Here is a 20,730-nt window from a genome sequence, read left to right as displayed (position 1 = left end):
ACCAACAATTCTCAAGTTCTGCCGGCGAGCTCTGTTCTCCAGATCTTCCACCTTCTCCAGCAGCCTCTGTTGCTGATTCTTCAGCATCCCCACCTCTAGCTCGACCACCGTTTGGTGCTCCTCCTGGTCTGCCAGCGCCTTCTCCAGCTTCTGAATCGTCTGATCCTGGGCATCCAGCCGATCGATTGACTCCTTTATCAGGTCAAGACAGTCCCGTTTCTGTCTGGCAGAGCCCTCTTGGATGACCTGCATCAGCTCCTCCGTCGATGGCTGGGCCGTCGTAGCAGGGGTCCGGACATCAGCCATGTTGTCTTCAGCCACAGCCTCCACCCAGCCCTTGCTTATCTTTTTATTTTATTTCTTCCTTTTTGATCCCTTGGGGTTCTCCGTTCCATCCACCAATGTGTGGATCCAGAGCCAAATTATCTGCGCCTTCAAAGTCAAAACTCAAAACCACAAAAAAGTCGGGGAAAAGGTCCAAAAGTCCGGCCAGAGTGGGAGCCACCAAATGTGCGACTTACTCCTTCATAGCCGCCACCGGAAAGCCAAGTTGTTATAACGCTATCTTTTTGTTGCTAATGTGCTTAATTCTGTGTTCAAATAAAAGTTTGTTTTAATATAAAAGCTGTCTGCTGGCCAGTGTTATCACTCCTGTGGTGCAGTAACATTTCCTCACAGTTTTGCCAAATGCAAATAGTTGGGTTCTAATTCCAAAATTAATTTAACCAAAATTGGGGTTCTGGTCTTGAACCATAACAGAGGTCCCATGGTGGAATTAAAGATGACTTAGTAAGCCCCCGGGAAATGCCTTTAGATATATGCAGGTGAGGGCTTTTGTGAGGAGACAGGTGAGGGAATTCCCGTTGCTCTCGGCACAAGAAGTTCAAGATAGGGTGATCTCGGGTGTATGGGTCGGGGAGGGCAAGGTGTCGGAAATACACCAGGAGTTGAAAGAAGAGGGGGAAGCGCTGGTAGAAGAGTTGAAGGGTAAATGGGAGGAGGAGCTGGGGGAAGAGATCGAGGAAGGTCTGTGGGCTGATGCCCTAGGTAGGGTTAATTCCTCCTCCTCGTGTGCCAGGCTCAGCCTGATACAATTTAAGGTGGTCCACAGAGCGCACTTGACGGGAGCGAGGTTGAGTAGGTTCTTTGGGGTAGAGGACAGATGTGGAAGGTGCTCAGGGAGCCCGGCAAACCATGTCCATATGTTTTGGTCATGCCCGGCACTGGAGGGGTTCTGGAGAGGAGTGGCGGGAGCAATATCTCAGGTGGTGAAAGTCCGGGTCAAGCCAAGCTGGGGGCTAGCAATATTTGGAGTAGTGGACGAACCGGGAGTGCAGAAGGCGAAAGAGGCCGGCATTCTGGCCTTTGCGTCCCTCGTAGCCCGGCGAAGGATCTTGCTAATGTGGAAGGAGGCGACGCCCCCCAGCCTGGAGGCCTGGATAAATGATATGGCTGGGTTCATAAAGTTGGAGAGGATTAAGTTTGCCTTGAGTAGGTCTGTGCAGGGGTTCTACAGGTGGTGGCAACAGTTCCTAGACTATCTCACGGAGCGTTAGAGGAAGGTCGGTCAGCAGCAGCAGCAACCTTGGGGGGAGTGGGGGGGGGGGGGGGGGGGGGGGGGGACTGCCTGGGAGGGTGGATGAGCAAGGGATAACATGAAGGGTTGGGGAAACTGGCACGTACGGGTGAGGGCCAGTGTACAAAGCGGTGTAAATATATCATTTTGCCATGTATATATCTTGCTCTGCGCGATTTCTCGGGTTTTTTTTGTTACGGGGGGGGTTATTGTTTGTAAGGGAGAAAAATTGTGTTAAAAAACTTTAATAAATATATATATTTTTTAAAAGATGACTCAGTAAGGGTGGAATCAGCATGAGTATCAACAAGCTTTTGTCCAAGTTTGGAGGCTGATGAAATGTGTGAAGTCCAGAAACAGTTTGAGGATAGAGTATCGGTGGACTCATTAATGGAGGTATTTTCATCGTAATTAAAATCCACGAGGTGGACAGAGAGAGTTGCAGCCCAGAAAGATGATGATGAAGTCGGAGGACTTTGTAAAATCTTACTTTTTCTTTCTGTCGCTTTTATTCTTCTTTTCTCTGTTTTAATTTATTTTTCCATACCTGATTTGGCATGATTTCACCATTCTAATTTACCCTCCTTCTCCATTGTTCCTCTGTTTCTTTCACAATTCTTAAATCCTATCAGTTAGGAAGATAGACTGTTTCTTCCAACATTCCCCACGGTCCCAGGTGCCCTGTCCGCCTCACCAGCTTGCACTTTCAGCATCTTACAGTGCAAAGAATGAGAGCTGAACAGTGAGAGGAAAACTCTCAGGGACACACCGCAACATGTTCCACTCGAGCAAATTCATAAAATCGCTAGTGTAGAAGGAGGCCATTTGGCCCATCGAGTCTGCACCCTGTAGCCACCTAAAATGGCTGATTCCCTATTAATTTGGCCAAAACCCGATATAAAATGGCTAACCGAAAAGGCTGATGGGAAAAGCAGCCAACAGGACACAAACGGACAGCTGCAGATAGAATAGCATATTCGGCTCTGGGGAAGTCGGCCCAGATCGATACGTACGACTATTAGCAGCACATCAACACAGACATCTGCAGTTTAATCGGCTATCCCCGGGAACAATTGCAACATATTAGCAATTGAATGCCGGGCCAGACCTCTCGGCGCCAGCAGTGGCCGAAACAAAGACAGGTGAACGACCACCCCCCGATCGAGGAATCGCCCCATTATTGGAGCATATCGAACCCTGTGATTGGGAACAAGTCCAATCACTTGGGACTCAGGGTCAAGGGCCGCCCCGAGAGGCGGGAAACCCCTGGGCCCTATAAATTGAGGGGCCAAGTTCAGATCGCTCTCTCTCCCTTCTTCTCCTGCTTGCAACCTTCGCAAGAACATCAACACCGTATCAGCCTTTTGAATCCCGCAGGCCAGATCCAATTCGATAAACCATTCGTTTCCCTGACCTGGTGGGCCATCCCCAAAAGTTAAGTATTGGCCAGTAGTGGTAGGTTTTGATATAGATAGTAGGATTATTGTGTAAGTATCTATTGCTGTACATAATAAATGACCGTTGATTTCAATCTTACTAAGCGGTGTGCTGACTTATTAATCATAACTCGAGCTTGAACCACGTGGCGGTATCAGAAAGATACCTGGTGACTCGTGAGCAAAGGTGACATTATCAGAGCTAATAAAACTAAGGCTAAAGAGAGCAACAACCCTCTGAAAGAACACTCCACCCAAACCCAGTCCCCTGCCCTATCCTAATAAACTCTTAACCTAACCTACACATTGTTGGACACTAAGGGGCGATTTAACACATCTTTGAACTGTGGGAAGAAACCGGAATATCAGGAGGAAACCCACGCAGACACGGGAAGAGTGTACAAATTTCACAGACAGTCACCCAAGGCCGGAATTGAATCCGGGTGTGAGGCAGCATGCTAACCACTGTGCCATCCATTCTGGACTAATATGTTTACATCACCAAAGTGCTCTGTACTTCAAGAAAATAAATAAAATCCTGGAATATCAAAGAAAGACGAGGGCCAGACCATTTTGTGCTCAGAATCTTGTGACTCAGACAGATGGAACCATCTCAGGAAGGTGTCTGTGGAAGTAAATCTCAATGCTTAGCTAGTGGACTTATAAGGATACTAGTGTGTAATGACACTTTATTCTGGAGCAATGCACCGCATATAGAAACTCTACGGCAGGATATACCAGCTGTTCACACCAGCGGGAAATTCCAGTCCCATGCTGGCGCACGGGTTTCCTGGCGACAAGGGGATGCTGTCAACAGAAAAACCCATTGACAACGGTGGGACAGGTAGATCCCACTGACAGGATGCCTCCCCCGCTGACAAAACACCAGGCAGGATGGTCAGTAAATCCCACCCACCTTGTGTTTGAAAGACCCATAAAATTATGGGGCGGGATTTTCCGTTGCTCGATGCCGATATCGTAATCGGTGATTGGGTGGTGGAGAATCGACTCCGATGCCCAAATCGGGGCCGGCGCCAGTCTGACGCTGGTCAGCCATGCTCCGCTCCCCCTCGGAAATGGCGTAATCACATCCCATGCCACGTGCCGTGCGCTGTTGCAACGGCGTTGCCGCACCATCGACCGGCCCCCCAGGATGCTCCTCCCCCGATGGGCCGAGTTCCCAACGGCACGGGACACGTGTGGTCTCAGCGGTCGGGAACCCGGTGAGGTGGCTGCTGACAGTGTCCAGCACCGCTACACTGGGCCAGGATCCATGCTGCTGGCCGGGGGGGCTTCCACGAGGGCTGGGGGAACTGGTGGGGGATGGCCAGCGGGTGGCCTGTGGGGTCATAGATGGCGGGTCGGATCCGTACACGGCCGGCGCCATATTGTACGGCGTGACCGCTGCATGTCGTCAGCCGTGCGCATGCGTGGGCCGTTTTTGGCGTGGGAGCTGGGAATTGCACTCTGCGCCGCTGCAGCCCTTCATTGATCCCAGAATCATTGAGGGGTCGACGATGATTTTTTCACCATAAACCTGCCACAAATTCTCAGTTCGAGCCGGCACTTAGTTCATGGCCTCCGTAAATAATTTCGGGAAAAAACTTCCTGTTTCGGGCAGCACGCTGGCACAGTGGTTAGCACTGCTGCCTCATGGCGATGAGGACCCGGATTCGATCCCAGCACCGGGTCACTGCCTGTGTGGAGTTTGCACATTCTCCGCGTGTCTGTATAGGTCTCACTCCCACAACCCAAAGATGTGCAGGTTAGGTGGATTGGCCAAACTAAATTGCCCCTTAATTGGAAAAAAAATAATTGTGTACTCTAAATTTAATTTCAAAAAAGAAAAGAAACTTAACATGATAGGCTTCATGTTAGATACAAGTTTTGATAAGTCAAGTGCTTCAGAAGATAAGAAAATTCTGTGGTATTTATCTTTTTTTACCCATCTTGTAGAAGAGAGAATAGAATCCATAGAATTCCTACAGTGCAGAAGGAGGCCATTCGATCCATCAAGTCTGCACCGACCCTCTGAAAGAGCAGCCTACCTAGGCCCATTCCCCCACCCTATCCCCGCAAACCCATCTAACCTGCACATCTTTGGACTGTGGGAGGAAACTGGAGCACCCGGAGGAAACCCATGCAGACACAGGGAGAATGTGCAAACCTCTCACAGTCACCCAAGGGTGGAAAAACATAAATGGCTCTATTCTTCCATTCAGTGTCAGAATTCTTATTTCTCACCCTGCTAGGACTAAAAAATACACACTTACCTTCCTCCGATTTTTCAGGGCCAACTTCCGATGGAGAATCCTGCACAGCTCAGTGCAAGAAAACTCGGAGGAGCAGCTGAGCGAATCTGTGCAGACGCAACGCACCATTTTTACACCACCAGCTGCCTTATTCTGGTAAATAAAGAGTTTAAATGTCCTAAAACTTCTTTGAATAGCTCCAGAGAGAAGGCAAGGGGGTATGGTGTGTGACGGGGCAGGACGGGTAAGGTAAATGGGTAAGGTGTAGGGTGGATAAGGCATAGGGTGAGTGAGGTTTCTCTTTTCTACATTCACAGGATATGGGCTTTGCTGGCTGTGTCAGCATTGTTGCCCATCTCTAAATGCCCTTGAGGAGGTGGTGGTGAGCTGCCTTCTTGAACCGCTGCAGTCCATGTAGAATAGGTACACCCACAATGCTGTTCGGAAGGAAATTCCAGGAGGGAGTGAATGTTTGTGGATGGGGTGCCAATCAAGCGGGCTGATTTTGTCCTGGGTGCTGTCGAGCTTTTTGAGTGTTGTTTGAGCTGCACTCATCCAGGCAAGTGGTGATTAAGATGAGTAATGTAAGTTGCAAAGGTATAGGATGGGTACGTGTAACAACTTCGCCAAGGTCAGTCTTCCATCACCAAACCCCTTTATCGTAGTAATGAAAAAGGCCACTGCTGTGGTTTGCAATACACACGACCAAGCCTGGGTCCGAGGGAGATACCGGGCCGGGTTGGGACAGCTGGTTTTAAGCTCCCGCCATGCATTCTATATTGGGTGAGCTCCTGCATGCTGAATAAGGGAATTCATATTCCACGAAGCCCACTGGGAGATCTATTAATGATCCTCCATGTACTTTGTGGCCACCGTAACAGTAAGGTAGGTGGGTCAGGGGTGTAATCGGAGGGTTGGGGTGGATGGTGGCTGGCTCAAGGTGAGTTGGAGGGTGGGAGAAGGAGTCTGATGGGTCAGGATGGAATCAGAGTGTCAGAGAGTCAGTCAGAGGGGAGTCACTGCGAAGGGTGCGGGGTGATTAGTGTGAGTGAGTGAATAGGGGGTTTTGTAGTTACCCAGGAGCTAAACTAGGATTTTTCTAACATTCTTGGCTAACTATCCAGGTAAGTAAATCAGAACTGTCTGAAGTTTCCAACTCTAACTCTGAGTTGGTTACCTTTTGGGAGGATCCTGGGGAGTAGAGGAATTGCCCATTGGAAGCTCAAACTTTCCAGGCAATTCCCACAGAGTCACTGTGTTGGGACTTCCAAGGGGTCCAGTAGTGCATCTTGGTGGCTATGTCGGTCTCGGACTATCCGGAGAGTGGAAGATCTGGGCCTTTTGTGTAACAAGGTCCTAAACGTGCAGTTATATTATTTACGGTGTCAGCTCCACCTGGTGAAAGTCAAATGAATATTTTCAGAGAACATTGCAGAATTCTAGTTCCATGCGTGTGCAGTGTGTGAGGCCTGTATGTGGTGGAAGCAGTGCTGTCTCAGAATGTTGAAACTCTGCTGCTACTTTCCGTGAAGCCAGTTTTATCACACTGTCTACAAATTATGTGCTGAAACACCCTGGGTGCGATTCTCCCATGCCGCGCCATAAGGGAGAATCGACGTTCGCGCCATTTTTTCCCGCGGCGCTAGTCCGACGTCGGCAGGCGATTCACCGAGAATTGGCGCCATCTGCATCCGCGCGTTTGGCATGACGCCGGCCGCGGGCCGCTGTCTGCAGCCGGGCCGCCAATTCTCTGGCCTTGATGGGCTGAGCGGCCGCGCGGAAATGGCAGAGTCCCGCCGGCGCCGTTCACACCTGGTAGCTGTCGGCGGGAACTCTGCGCGAAGGGTCGGGGGCGGCCTGTGGGACGGGGAAAAGCACTACTTCACCGGGGGGGGGGGGGGAGCTTCCGATGGGGTCTGGCCCGCGATCGGGGCCCACTGATCGGCGGGCCAGCCTCTCCAGCACCAGCCCTACTTTATTACGCGGCCGTCCCCTGAACCCCTACGCCATGTTGCGTCGGGGCCAGCACGCTGAGTAAGTCCCCTGCGCATGCGCGGGTTGGTGCGGCCCAACTGCGCATGCGCAGGTTGGCGCGGCGCCCATTTGGCACCGGGAAGGGAGGCTGGAGCGGCGTGAACCGCTCCAGCGCCATGCTGGCCCCCTCTGGGGGCCAGAGTCAGTAGTCCCCGCGCCCATTTCGCGCCGGCGTGAAACGCGACGGCGTTCACGACGGCGTGAACACTCTGTCTCCATTTCGGAGAATCGCGCCCCCTGTATTTAAAAATATTGTGGCTCTAATGATATACATTAGGCCATAACGGGCGAAAACAAAGTATAGGTTCATCTCTAGAGCATTGGAATACAAAAGCAGGGAAGTAATGTTAAATCTACACAGGACTTTAGTTAGACCACACTCGAAGTATCATGTGAATTTCTGGCCTCCATACAGGGACGATGTTGAAGCTCTGGAGAAAATGCAGAAGAGTTTTACAGGGGTATTAAGCAGCCTTTCACTTGCACCTCCTTCAACTTGACCTACTGTATTTGCTGCTCCCAATGTGGTCTCCTCCACATCAGTGCGGCTGACTGCAGATTGGGTGACCACCTTGCAGATCACCTTAGCCTCCACCACACTCAGACTGGAGATCTGTTCTTTGCGAAAGAGAAGACTAAGAGGAAACCTGATAGGAGCCGTTAAAATTATGAAGGGGTTTGATTAGGTGGATATGGAGAGTTTTTTCCCATTTGTGGGCAAGCCCAGAATAAGGGGACTATAAATATAAGGCAGCCACAAATAGTTTTAATAAAGAACTTAGGAAGAATTTCTTTATAAACCATGACAAAAATATGGAAGTCATTAGCACGTGGAATTGTTGAAGCAAATAGCATTGAACTAATTAAGGAAAGGCCCAATGAATACATGATCGGGCAACTGAGGGATTTGGCAGTAGAGTAGAAAGAAGTAATTAGTGGGAGACGATAGGTGTGGAGTGTAATCATTGTACAGCTGAGTTGGACTGGATGGGCTGTTTCAGCGCTGTCTATTCTTATACAGTGGAAAATTAGAAAGTACTCGTCTTTCCAGGGACATTATAATCAATCAACACTGTGACTCACAAAAGTTAATGTGAGCAAGAAAACAATATTTTTAAAAACTGCACCGACCTCTGACAAATCCCCAGGACCTGATGGTTTCTATTGCAGATTTTAAAAAAGAAATAGCTGAGGAAATTGGTGATGTTTTTGTCATAATCTTCCAAAGCTCATGAATTCATGGATTGGCCCCTTCGGCTAGAAAATTGCAAATGTCGTTCAATTACATAAGAAAACTAATAGAGACCTGAAAATTCTAGACCTGTAATCTAACATCTTGTGGAAAAGTTATTGAAATCTATAATTAAGGGTTGAGTGACTGACCACTTGGAACTAGTCAGAGTTGGTGATAAAGTCATAGTTAGATCATATTTAACAAGCCTTATAGAATTTTTTGAAGAAATAACTGAAGTAAGAGACAGGGGAATAGTTATAGATGTAGTTTATGGAGATAGAAATGGGCCCTGGGCCCATGTCACGGGCCCTTTCAATGTCTTTTGTTGCTTGTCCTTCCCCAGCTCCTCACCTTGCCCAGCCCCTCCCCTTTCTCTCCTCCCCCTGCCATCCTCTTTCCCTTCTCCCTTACCCTTTCCCATGCTCTTGTTCACTCCAAAAATTCCTCCATCACTCCCCTACCTGGATCGTTATCCCAAAGCTTCTAGTCGTATTTATCTGAACACTGAACTTGGTCTCGACTTTCTGCACTTTTTGCAGCAGCACAGGAGATCAATTAGTCACAATACAAAGCAAGTTATTGCTCATAAATACTGCATAAGGATGTAACATATTGGTGCCAAAATTGAGAGAAATGCATTTGCAACCACATGTGATCAACGAGTTTGTTAATGAGTATTTAGCATTAGATTGGAACATAATATAACAAGAAAACACAAGAAGCTTGACAACAGTTTCAGTGTTTCCTGCACATCTAATCCAATGCAATGTGTAGACCAAATAATACTTTGTTATTTAATCTCCCCTGTATTGATAAAATTTGGATGAACAGGTTTGATATTAATGATGCCTACATAATCTAAGCAGTTACTTGGTGTTGGTAGGAACTTAAGGCATGCCCAACAGTCAAGCTATTTTACTTCTCCTCCCGACTTACTTGATATATTTCTGTGTCCACCTCTCCCCCTGCCCCCCAGCCCCGTCTTGCTCTAAACATCCTTTTTATAGCCACCTGACATGCGTTTCTAACCTTTAGGGAAGGTGGTGATGTAGTGGAAATATTGCTGGACTAGTAATCTGGAGACCCAGCTAATGCTCTGGGAACATGGGTTCAAATCCCACCACACCAGTTGGTTGAATTTGAATTCAGTTAATAAATCTGGAACATAGAGCTAATCTCAGTAATGGGGATCCTGAAACTATCATGAAGTGTCATTAAAAAAAAAAAACATCGGGTCCTTTAGGAGAAGGAAATCTGCCACGCTTAACTGGCCTGACTAAAATGTGACTCCAGACCCACAGAAATATGGTTGACTCTTAACTGCCCACCGAAATGGATGAGCAAACCACTCAGTTCAAGGACAATTAGGGATGGGCAACAAATGCTGGCCTTGCCAGAGAGGCCTACATCCCATGTAACAATAAATAGTTCTTGTTCCAAGGGATCAGGGTAATCCTGCCACAAAGTCTTCCATAGTCCTCTAAGACTAATGTATAATTTACAATGGCTTGTTTAACATAGCAACACATCCCAAGGAAATTAAAGAGCAATAGCAGTAAGGGTATGACACCAAGGCACAGATGAGATATCAGTGCAGGTGACCAGAAACTTGGTTGAAGGTTTTAGGGAGTATCTTAAAAGGAGAAAAAGAGGTAGGGTGGTTTGGCAAGGGAATTCCAGAGGTTTTGTTTCATTCTTTTATGGGATGTGAGCATAGCTAATAAGGCAGCATTTGTTGCCTATCACTAAATGCCCCTGAGAAGGTGATGGTGAGCTGCCTTCTTGTACCCATCTGGAGTAGTTACACCCACAATGTTGTTAAGAAAGGAGTTCCAGGATTTTGACACATTGACACTGAAGGAACAGCGCTATAGTTCCAAGTCAGGATGGTGCGTGGCTTGGGGGGGGGGGGGGGGGGGGCAGGAGAGAGAGTTTGCAAATGGTGGTGTTCCCATGTATCTGCTGCTCTTGTCGTTCAAGATGGTAGAGTTTTGCAACAGCAAAAGGGCAGCTGAAAGTGCAGGTGTGAATGGTGGGGTGATTAAAATCCCACCTGTAGGGTTGGAAGGCATTACAGAAATAGGGAGGGCTGAGGAGAATTTAGGGATTTGAAAACAAGGATGAGGACTTTAAAACTGAGACAGTCAGATTGGGAGCCTGTGTAAATCTGCAACAATTGGGGTGCTGTTCGAATACGACCTAGTGCATTTTAAAATATAGCAAGCAGAGTCTTGGTTAAGCACAATTCTACATAGGGTGGAAGATGGGTGGCCGGCCTGGAGTGCATCGGAATTCTCCAGTCTAAAGGTAGCAAAGGCATGGATGTTGATTTCAGAAGCAGATGAGGTGAGGCAGGGTCCGAGTCAATTGCGGTTACGTTGAGGTGGTGTTGCTGATGGTCCGAATATGTGGTCGGAAATTCATCTTGGGGTCAAACACAACATCAAGTTTCTGAATGGTCTGGCTCAGTGTCAAGCAGTTGACAGAGAGAGGGATAGAAACAGTGGTTAAGGGACAGAGCGAACAGTGGGGACCAAAGATAATTGGCTTTAGCCTGTCAAATATTTCTGTTCATCAAATACTGGAGGTTGGACAAGCAGTGTGAAAATCTAAGGCGGTAGAGGGGTCAGGAGAGCTGGTATTGGCTAGCACTCAACGTATATTGTGAAACCTAATGGAACCTTCTGGAAGGTGTCGCCAAGAAGCAACATGTTGATAAAAAACAGCAGGGGTCAAGAATAAATTTTGGGGGACTCCAGTACAGGAGTGGGAAGAAAAGCAATTGCAGTTGATTCTCTCGTTTCGATTTGATAGGTAAGAATGGATCCAGGCAAGGGCAGTTCTACCCAATGGACGACAGGTGAGAGGCATTGTAAATAGTTCAGGAAGGATGAGGTGGTATAAGTTCTGATGGGCACAGTCAGATAAAATGTCATGGTGTCTGTAATAAGGGCCATTTCAGTACTGTGACAGGAAACATGATTGGAGGGAATTAAACATGGGATTCCGGAAAGGGTGGACACGAACTTGGGAGTTGATAACACCTTCAAGTACTTTGGAAAGCAAAGGGAGGTTGTAGGAACATAACAGGAGTAGGAATAGGCCATTCAGCCCTTCGAGCCTGCTAGACATTCAATAAGATCATGGCTGATCTTCTACAAAATCCCACCTTGCTCAGCTATTGTTTGATATTGGGATATCATTATCCCACTTTATGGGCATAAGGGGATATATCTAACTTGATTTGCTTAGTATTTAAATATCTATCAATTTCTGTCTTGAATATTCTCAACAACACTCCATCCACAGCTCACTCGGGTAGGGCCTTCCAACAACTCAAACTTTTGAAAGAAGAAATTTCTTAACTAAATTCTAAATAGCTGGGGGGGCAGAGGGGGACATAAAATACTGGCCAATGAGTCTGGAGAAGAGTGGTATTTTGCAAGAACAGAGGGGTCAAGGGTATCCATTTTAGGGGAGGTGTCATGAGGATAGTTTTGAAAGGAGATGGGAGAGGATGGGCAAACAGTATCTGAGAAGAGGGAACCATTAACAGCATTGGTCAACATGGGGGCCAGAAAGGGAACTTTGGTGCTCAACAGTTTGATGGGAATGGGGTCAAAGGAGCAGGGGGTAGGTCTCATGGACAAGATGGAGAGAGCATGGTGGGTGTTGGTATGGATTCTAGAGAACGATATGAGTTCAAGGCTCAGACAGTGTGGAAGATTAGGGGTCCTAGTGGGCTGGGGGGAGGGTGAGGGGAGGGAAGTGACAGAAGGCAGCCGAATGGATGGTCTTGATCTTTAGAACAAAAATGTCCATGAGCTCCTCCAGCTTGTTATTGGTGCTGAGGGTGGAGGTTTCAGGGTGGTTTTTAAAAAAAAATCACAAACAATTTTATTGAGGTATTTTTTTGGCATTGTAAACAGTTACAGATAACAGAACTGTGCAAACATCAATATAAAACCAATACTTCAATCAGACCATACTGCACATGCCCACTCCTCTTCCCTAGACACTACCCGCCTATTTATCCCTCGTATCAGGGTGGTTTAAGAAGATGTTTGTGAGTGAGGAGAATATGTTTTTTTTTCTTGATTTTCCTGGATGATCTATGAATAGTAAACAGTTTTAGCAAAGGTGAGAAAGATCTGAAAGTGTTTTAGGAGGTCCAACTGGATCTGGCGATGGATGGTTCAATCAGTTGTTCCCCCATAGACCTTTAAATCTGTGTCTCTTGGACTTAGGGACACAGAGGTTAAATTTATACCAGGGGACCAACCAAGGAGAGAGAGAGAGTAATGGTTTTATTGGGGAAAAGAGAATCAACTGTGAGAGGTAACATTGATGTAGTAGTTTGCTGTGAAAATGCCACTATGAATGGGACGCCAAAGGCCTTATTAAGCATGAAGAAGTCAATCCCCATTAATGTGTCTTGGATCTCTGTCACTGCAAGAGGATTTCAAAAACAGATTAAATTAGACAATGGGGAGGCAGAGGACTCAGAGGTACAGTGGTCAGGGAACAGATACCCAGATGTACGTTGGTTAGCTCGCTAGGAGAGGGACTTGAAAGCAAGCTGAACACGTAGGAAATGGACTGAGAAATGTAAACAATTTCAGACACTGAGGAGGAATGAATAGTAACAGAGTCAATCAGAGACTTTAAAACCTATGTGCAAAAGAGTCACATAGCGCAATGGCCAACAGAATAGAAAAATGAATGAGTCACAGGCTGAGGAATGTTGTAGATCATAGTGTGGCACACATGGCAGGGGAAATATTAATGAGTTAATATAATGGTTTATCACTTGTCAAATAATTATATTCTAAAAAGTGTTGCCTTTTGTCACTATTACATAGGATATATGGCACAGAAACAGGCTGTTCGGCTCAGCCAGTCCATGCTGGATGTCATAAAAGAGACCTGGGGCGAGATTCTCCGACCCCCCCGCCGGGGGCTGGCGTGAATCCCGCCTCCGCCGGTTGCCGAATTCTCTGGCACCGGAGATTCGGCGGGGGCGGGAATCGCGCCGCGCCGGTTGGCAGGCCCCCCCCTGCGATTCTCCAGCCCGGATGGGCCGAAGTCCCGCTGCTAGAATGCATGTCCCGCCGGCGTGGATTAAACCACCGCTCCCACCGGCGGGACAAGGCGGCGCGGGCGGGCTCTGGGGTCCTGGAGGGGGGGGGGGGGGGAGGGGCGCGAGGCGATCTGGCCCCGGGGAGTGCCCCCACGGTGGCCTGGCCCGCGATCGGGGCCCACCGATCCGCGGGCGGGCCTGTGCCGTGGGGGCACTCTTTTCCTTCCGCCTTCGTCACGGTCTCCACCATGGCGGAGGTGGAAGAAACTCCCTCCACTGCGCATGCGCGGGGATGCCGTGAGCGGCGCTGATGCTCCCGCGCATGCGCCGCCCGGCAATGTTATTTCCGCGCCAGCTGGCGGGGCACCAAAGGCCTTTCCCGCCAGCTGGCGGGGCGGAAATCAGTCCGGCTCAGGCCTAGCCCCTCAAGGTTAGGGCTCGGCCGGTCAAGATGCGGAGGATTCCGCACCTTTGGGGCGGCGAGATGCCGGACTGATTTGCGTCGTTTTTGGCGCCGGTCGGCGGACATCGCGCCGATTACGGAGAATTTCGCCCCTGTTTCAAATGATGCATTTTAGCTAATTAAAATAGTGCATCCCTCATGCTAAACCCAATCTCTTAATCACTTTTAAATTTTACTTTGAATCCTTAAGATAAAAGATAATGAGCGGGATTCTCCGGTCCCCCAGCAGCGTTTTCCTGGGTGGCGCGCCCTTGCCAGCAGCGGGATTCTCCTTTCCCGTCACCTGCCAATGGGATTTTCCATTGTGGCCATCCCACACCACCGGGAAACTCATGGGCTTGGGTGTACTTTTTTTAAAAAAAAAATTTTATTCTCCTTTTTCATATTTTCTCCCAAATTTACACCCACCAACAAAAAACAATAGTGAGTAACAATATGTCAATCCCCATATCAATAACAACGATCCCATCCTCCCACCAAACCCCAAACATTAGCCCACATGTTCACATAAACAAATTACAAAAAGGAATTAGGGATCACCCATAGTCGCCATTAACACACACCGTCCCCCTCCCCCCAACCCTCCCACCCACCCACCCCCAACTAATGTTCGATGTTATCCAGTTCTTGAAAGTGCATAATGAATAATGCCCATCAATTGTAGAACCCCTCCATCCTTCCCCTCAGTTCAAACTTAACCTTCTCAAGAGTCAAGAATTCCAACAGATCCCCCCGCCAAGTCAGGGCACAGGGTGGAGAGGTTGCTCTCCAACCCAAGAGGATCTGCCTTCGGGTGATCAATGAGGCGAAGGCTACAACATCTGCCTCGCACCTGTTTCCAACCCTGGCTGGTCCGACAGCCCGAATATGGCCTCCCGGGGGCCCGGGTACAGTTTCACGTGCACCACTTTAGAAATTACCCTAAAAACCTCCTTCCAGTAATCCTCTAGCTTTGGACAGGACCAAAACATATGAACGGGATTAGGGGGCCCCACACGCAACGTTCACACACATCTTCTACTCCTTCAAAGAATCGGCTCATCCTCGCCCTCGTGAGGTGTGCTCTGTATACCACCTTTAGCTGTATCAGCCTCAGCCTCGTGCACGAGGTGGAGGCATTCACTCTCCGGAGCACATCACACCAGAACCCCTCCTCCATATCCTCTCCCAACTCTTCCTCCTACTTTCCTAATGTAGCCCTGTCCCCCTCCCCTAACCTTGGGTACTCCAATCCATCTAGAAATTCCTGCATCTCACGATCTTCCCCGGGTGGTTCTGACCTGTACAACCTCTCATAAAACTCCTCAAAAACCTTGTTAACCAGATCCGGCGCCACCACCAACTTCCCTGCCCCATCCCTCACCTGCACAATTTATTTTGCCACTGCTTCCCTCCGGAGCTGACCTGCCTTATCTCCATGTTCGTAAACTGCACCCCTTGCTTGTCTCAGTTGGCGCACCGCCTTCCTGGGAGATAGTCGGTCAAAGCTCGCCTGTAGTTCCTTCCTCTTTTCCAGCTTTGCTGGGTCCCCATCCTCTGCATAACTCCTATCTACGTTCAACAACTCATCGATTACCCTCTGCCGCTCCAACCTCTCCTCTTTGTCCACCCTGGCCTTAAACAAAATCACCTCCCCCCTCACCACCGCCTTTAGAGCCTCCCAGACAACCGCCTTCGATACCTCCCTACATATTCCTTAATTACCTTTTCAATTTTGTCACAGAACACTTGGTCCCCCAAGAGTCCCACACCTAACTTCCAACCCAGCCTCTGCGCTACCCCCTTCTCCAGCACCATATCCACCCAATGCAGAGCATGATCTGACACTGCAATTGCCGAGTATTCCAACCCCTTAACCCCAGCCAGCAAAGCCTTCCCCACCACGAAAAAGTCGATCCGCGAGTGTACCTTATGGGCTGCTGAGAAAAACGAGTACTCCCGTTCCCTTGGATGCAGAAACCTCCAAGGGTCCACCCCTCCCATTTCCACCATTAGCCCAGCCAACGCCTTCGCCCCCCCTGATGGGACCAGCGAGCACGGCCGTGACCTGTCCAACCTTGGCTCCTGCACCAAGTTCCAGTCCCCTCCCACTATCAGTTTGTGTGTGTCCAAGTCGGGGATGGCCCCAAACATCTTCTTTGCGAATCCCACGTCGTTCAAATTGGGACCGTATACACTTAACAGAGCCATTAACCTCCCCTCCAGCGCTCCTGCCACCACCTTCTCCATCTGGAAGCGTACTCTTTTGCTGACCATTACCGCTACCCCTCGAGCCCTTCTGTCAAATCCAGAGTGAAACACCTGACTAACCCAGCCCTTTTTAAGTCTCACCTGGTCCTTCACCCTCAAGTGAGTCTCCTGCAACATTGCTACATCGGCTTTCAAACTTTTAAGATGCGCAAGCACCCTTGACCGGACCTCCTAACCCCCTCACGTTCCACATAACTGGCGGTCTCTCACCCCCCCCCCCCTTCTTATCCACCATCATCATACCACCGGGCCCTGCCCCATGAGCCTGACCCGCCCCTATCCATTATTAACATCGAACCCCTTCCCCCCCCTCCCAAAAAACCCCCCTACATTTCCTCTCGGAAAAACATCTCCCAGCATCAATCGCTCCCCCCTCAATACCTCGCTCGCCTCTTAGGCCCATCGAAATCTGCTAACCAGGCTCCAATATCCGCAGCCCTCCTATCACCTCACCTCCGTTCACTAGGCCTTTAGTTAGCTAGCGCGGGTGGCTCCCCCCGCCATGCTATACTGTCCCCTCGAGCCCAGTCCCAGAGAAAGAAAAAACAAAGACAACAATCCAACCCATACAATTCACGAAACTAAGATATAACCGTCGCAACACAGAATGCCAAACAAGCCAACCAATAACTTGAACTCTGTAACAATGTGAAGAGAAGTAAATTACAATACACGTCAGTAAAAAGAAAGTTGTAGCATTTATACATTTTCCAGCTCTCCAATCACAGTCCACAGTCTCTCTTCCAGCTCCGCTCCTCACGTCTGTCCCAAGCCTTTTGCCCTCACGAATGCCTCAGCCGCCTCCGCTGTCTCGAAATAAAAGTCTTTGGCATCATACGTCACCCTCAGCTTCGCCGGGTATACCATACCAAATCGCACCTCCTTTTTGTACAGTGCCGCCTTCACTCGCCCAAACGCCGCTTGTCTTTTTGCCAACTCCACCATCAAGTCCTGGTAGATCCGAACTCCAGCACCATCCCACAGCACCTCACGCTTCTGCTTCGCCCAGGTTAACACCTTCTCCTTCATGCAGTACTTATGGAAGCAGATAATTACTGCTCCTGGCGGCTCACTCACTTTGGGCTTCCACCTTAATGACCGATGAGTTCGGTCCAGCTCGTACCGGGAGGGGTTCTCACCCTCCCCCATCAACTCCGCCAACTTCTTAGCGAAGTACTCTGTTGGCCTTGGACCCTCTGTCCCCTCAGGCAAGCCCACAGTTCTCAGATTGTGCTGCCTCGAGCGGTTCTCCAAGTCCTCGAGCTTTACTCGGAGTCCTCTGTTGACCTCCACCACCCTCTGCAGCTCGTCCCCCATCGAGGGGAGCTGGTCGCTGTGCTGCGACACGGCCTCCTCCACTTCCTTCATCTTCTCGCCCAGCTCTCTCACCTCGGCCGATGTCTTTGCCACAGCTACTCTCACCGGGGCGATTGCCCCCTCCACCAATGACTTCAGTGTGACTGCTGTCTCCTTCCTCAAAGCCTCCAAGTGCCTCGCAAACTGCTTTTCCAGCTCCACCACCATCACCTCGGTCATCTTCTCCACCGTAAGTAGTGCGGCCCCACCATGCGGTCCGGCATCCGCCATCTTATCAGCACTTTTGCTGGTCCCCTCATTCAACGGCGAGCCCAACGTTTCCTCCCTTTCTCGACACTGCTTTTCGCATCCTTTAACGGCTTATTATTTTTCCTTTTTTCACCCTTCCTTCCTTCTTCAATCCCTTTAAAACGTCTTTCTCTTCTTTTTTGTATTCCTCCAGAATTTCCCTGGGACCGGGCTTCAGTCTTCTTACCACATTCTAGGCGGGAGCCACCCGATGTGGGTGGCTCCGGGCCTGCAGCCTCGGCCTCTGTTTGGCTCCGCCACCACTGTTCCTTTCAAGTTTTCAGGAGAGAGAGAGAGAGAAAAAAAATTCTCTCCGTGCTCTTTGAGCCCTTCGGCTTTCAGGTTGTTCCTTAGGGAACAAAATCGCGCTCCCCGCTCCTCCTCCCCGTGCAGCCGCTCCGCCGAACCCACCGGGACCAGTCTCTCCTCTCCAGTCCTTCCAACCCTGCGGTTCCGTGAAACGGAGCTTTGACCCTTTAACAGGGCGAGGGAGGCAGGGCCGATCCCCGGAGAGGTTTAATTCTTTTAAAAAATCAGCGGGGAACCCCCCGACAAAGATCGCGATATCGCAGACCGGCGGGAGCGTCTCCTGAACGCGGCCGCTCCGCTCGCGAACGCCACCGGAAGTCTGTCTGGGGCTTGGGTATACTGACAGCGCAATGGAGAATCACGCCAGCGGAGAGTACAGCTGAATTAGTCTGAGGAAGGGAAATATTCCCATAGTTCATAGCCTAAATGTCTACAAGTTACCGAATAGGAGAAGAATGTGGGGGTACTGGTGGATAGGTCACTAAAACACCAATACACTAACTGGACCTTGGGATGGACGGCCACAGTGGCAGAGCACAAATTCAAAAGACTATAATGAGCCTTTCATATACAAAGCACTAATATATGGTTTAGCCGAGAATCATTACATCAAAACCACTTCCTGTGTGACCTATGTAATGAGCTGATTTATCACCGACTATTCAGATGCTCGGGAAATGAAATCTATTCCTGCTCATGAAGTTCATGAGCTTTCGATAGGGGGCGGGATTCTCCATTGGCAGGATCCTCTCCTCTGCCAGCAGCGCACTCATGCCCACGGATTTCCTGGCGGCGTGGGGTTGGCCACAATAGAGGATCCCGCTGCCGCGCCAGAAAACGGGTCGGGCGGAAAGAGAATCCCGTCCAGGCCCTTTATAGACATAAATAAAAACAGGAAATGCTTGAAAAGCTCAGCAGGTCCGGTAGCATCTGTGGGGAGAGAAACAGAGTTAAGTTTCAAGTCCATATGACTCATCTTCAGAGTCACATGGGTGACAAACACGGGACCTTGAATTTCTGAGAATCTAGTTTCCTGGAAGAACTTCATTGTATCTCTCTGATTCTCTCCTGTTTGATGTGTCTATGTGGAACTGAATGAGCTCAGGAGTGCGTGAGCTGGACATGTGATGTAACTAATGCAGCAATAAATGCTGACTTGTTAAGCAATGACTTCAGAGGCCACCTGGAGGCATTTTGATAGATAAATGTTAAACAATGTCACCTTCACAGCACAGGCAGTGCCACAACAGAAAGAGTGTTCAAGTTAGGCTCCAAAAGCCGACACCTCTCCAGACTATCGGAAAAATCCAGGCCCTCTGTGGTCTTTTGATCTTGTGGCACAAATACCCGTGGGTGGATTATTGCCTGCATGCCACAGCACTCAACTGGTTTCCATCTCTTAACTCCGGCATATCCTCCTTGCCATCTTCCTCAAAGCCTAGGAACAATGGAAACTCCGGAGAAACATTGATTGGGAGGACTTTCAAAAAAAGACTTGGACATTTTGAGTGTTTGTTTATGCGTCAGGGACAGCAGGTGTTTGAGGTTTCCCTGAGATTGCTATCCAACCACACCCCTCCCCCCTTAATTCCCAGGCTCAAAATGATCAGCTAGCTCAGGATAGGAACCAGCCAATTCCTGACTCTCCCCAAATGGAATGCGACAACAAGGTGCCTATTTGCTGCCTGCAGTTCACCATTTAAATTAGACCAAAACTTAATTTGCCTTGGGCTGTAAATGACCACAGATAGTCTTTGACTATTCACATTTGGGTTTGAGTCAAGTTTCTACCCCATCATTTCACCTTGCCAAGTTTTGCAAAGTACCTTCAATTATTCAAGAGCTACAATGTCAAAATGTGTTTCCATTTGAAGTGGGGGAGGCGAGTGGGACCTTGGCGTCCTGACTTCGACATGGGGCATGGCACTCCCTGCAGGACACTGGGACCCCCACCAGCAGATTTCATTGGCTGGGGAAGACACCGAGCAGGGGAACTGGTCAGCCCCCTGGGCCCCACTCAGGAAGAGGTGATGTCCTGGGCAGTTTGGCAGCCGAGTTTGAAGCCCGGAGTACAGGCCGAAGAAGCAGCAAAGACTGAAGCCACAAGGAGAGGGGGAAGAGAGTAGCAGCAAGGAGATAATAAGCAGAAGCCTGGGACTTGTGAGTTGCAATACAGTAAGAGCCAAGTAATGATAGGGCAGGCCGCAGCCATGGACAGTGGCTAGAGAACCGGGAATTGGGACAGGTAGACTGCTGCAGAACAGTGGAAGGCTGAGACCAGAGCGAGGGCAGGCCATGGATAACAAGTGCCCATGAATAGTTTATTTTCGAAAGCCAACGTGTGTGTGAGGGGATGGAGGGGTTCAGAAGGCTGAAGATTCACCAGAGAATTTTCACAGTAACGTCATTGCAGTGTTAATGTAAGCCTACTTGACAGACTAATAAAGATTATTATTATTATGGCAGAAAATACCATTACATCGGCCCTGTC

General features: G+C 49.2%; 1 long non-coding RNA gene across 1 annotated transcript in view; it reads left to right on the top strand.

The window, feature by feature from the left end:
• Positions 1 to 5,322: 5,322 nt before the first annotated feature.
• The window catches only part of LOC140401719 (uncharacterized), a 56,410-nt gene continuing 41,002 nt past the window's right edge, over positions 5,323 to 20,730 (top strand). The window contains exon 1 of the long non-coding RNA XR_011938102.1: positions 5,323 to 5,420. This is a non-coding gene — a long non-coding RNA (uncharacterized lncRNA). The remainder of the gene's footprint in view (positions 5,421 to 20,730) is intronic.

Source organism: Scyliorhinus torazame, chromosome 2 (genome assembly GCF_047496885.1).
Source record: "Scyliorhinus torazame isolate Kashiwa2021f chromosome 2, sScyTor2.1, whole genome shotgun sequence".
NCBI classification, from domain to species: Eukaryota; Metazoa; Chordata; class Chondrichthyes; order Carcharhiniformes; family Scyliorhinidae; genus Scyliorhinus; species Scyliorhinus torazame.
Note: the sequence above shows the minus strand (reverse complement) of the source record. Positions and strands in the feature narration are given on the sequence as shown.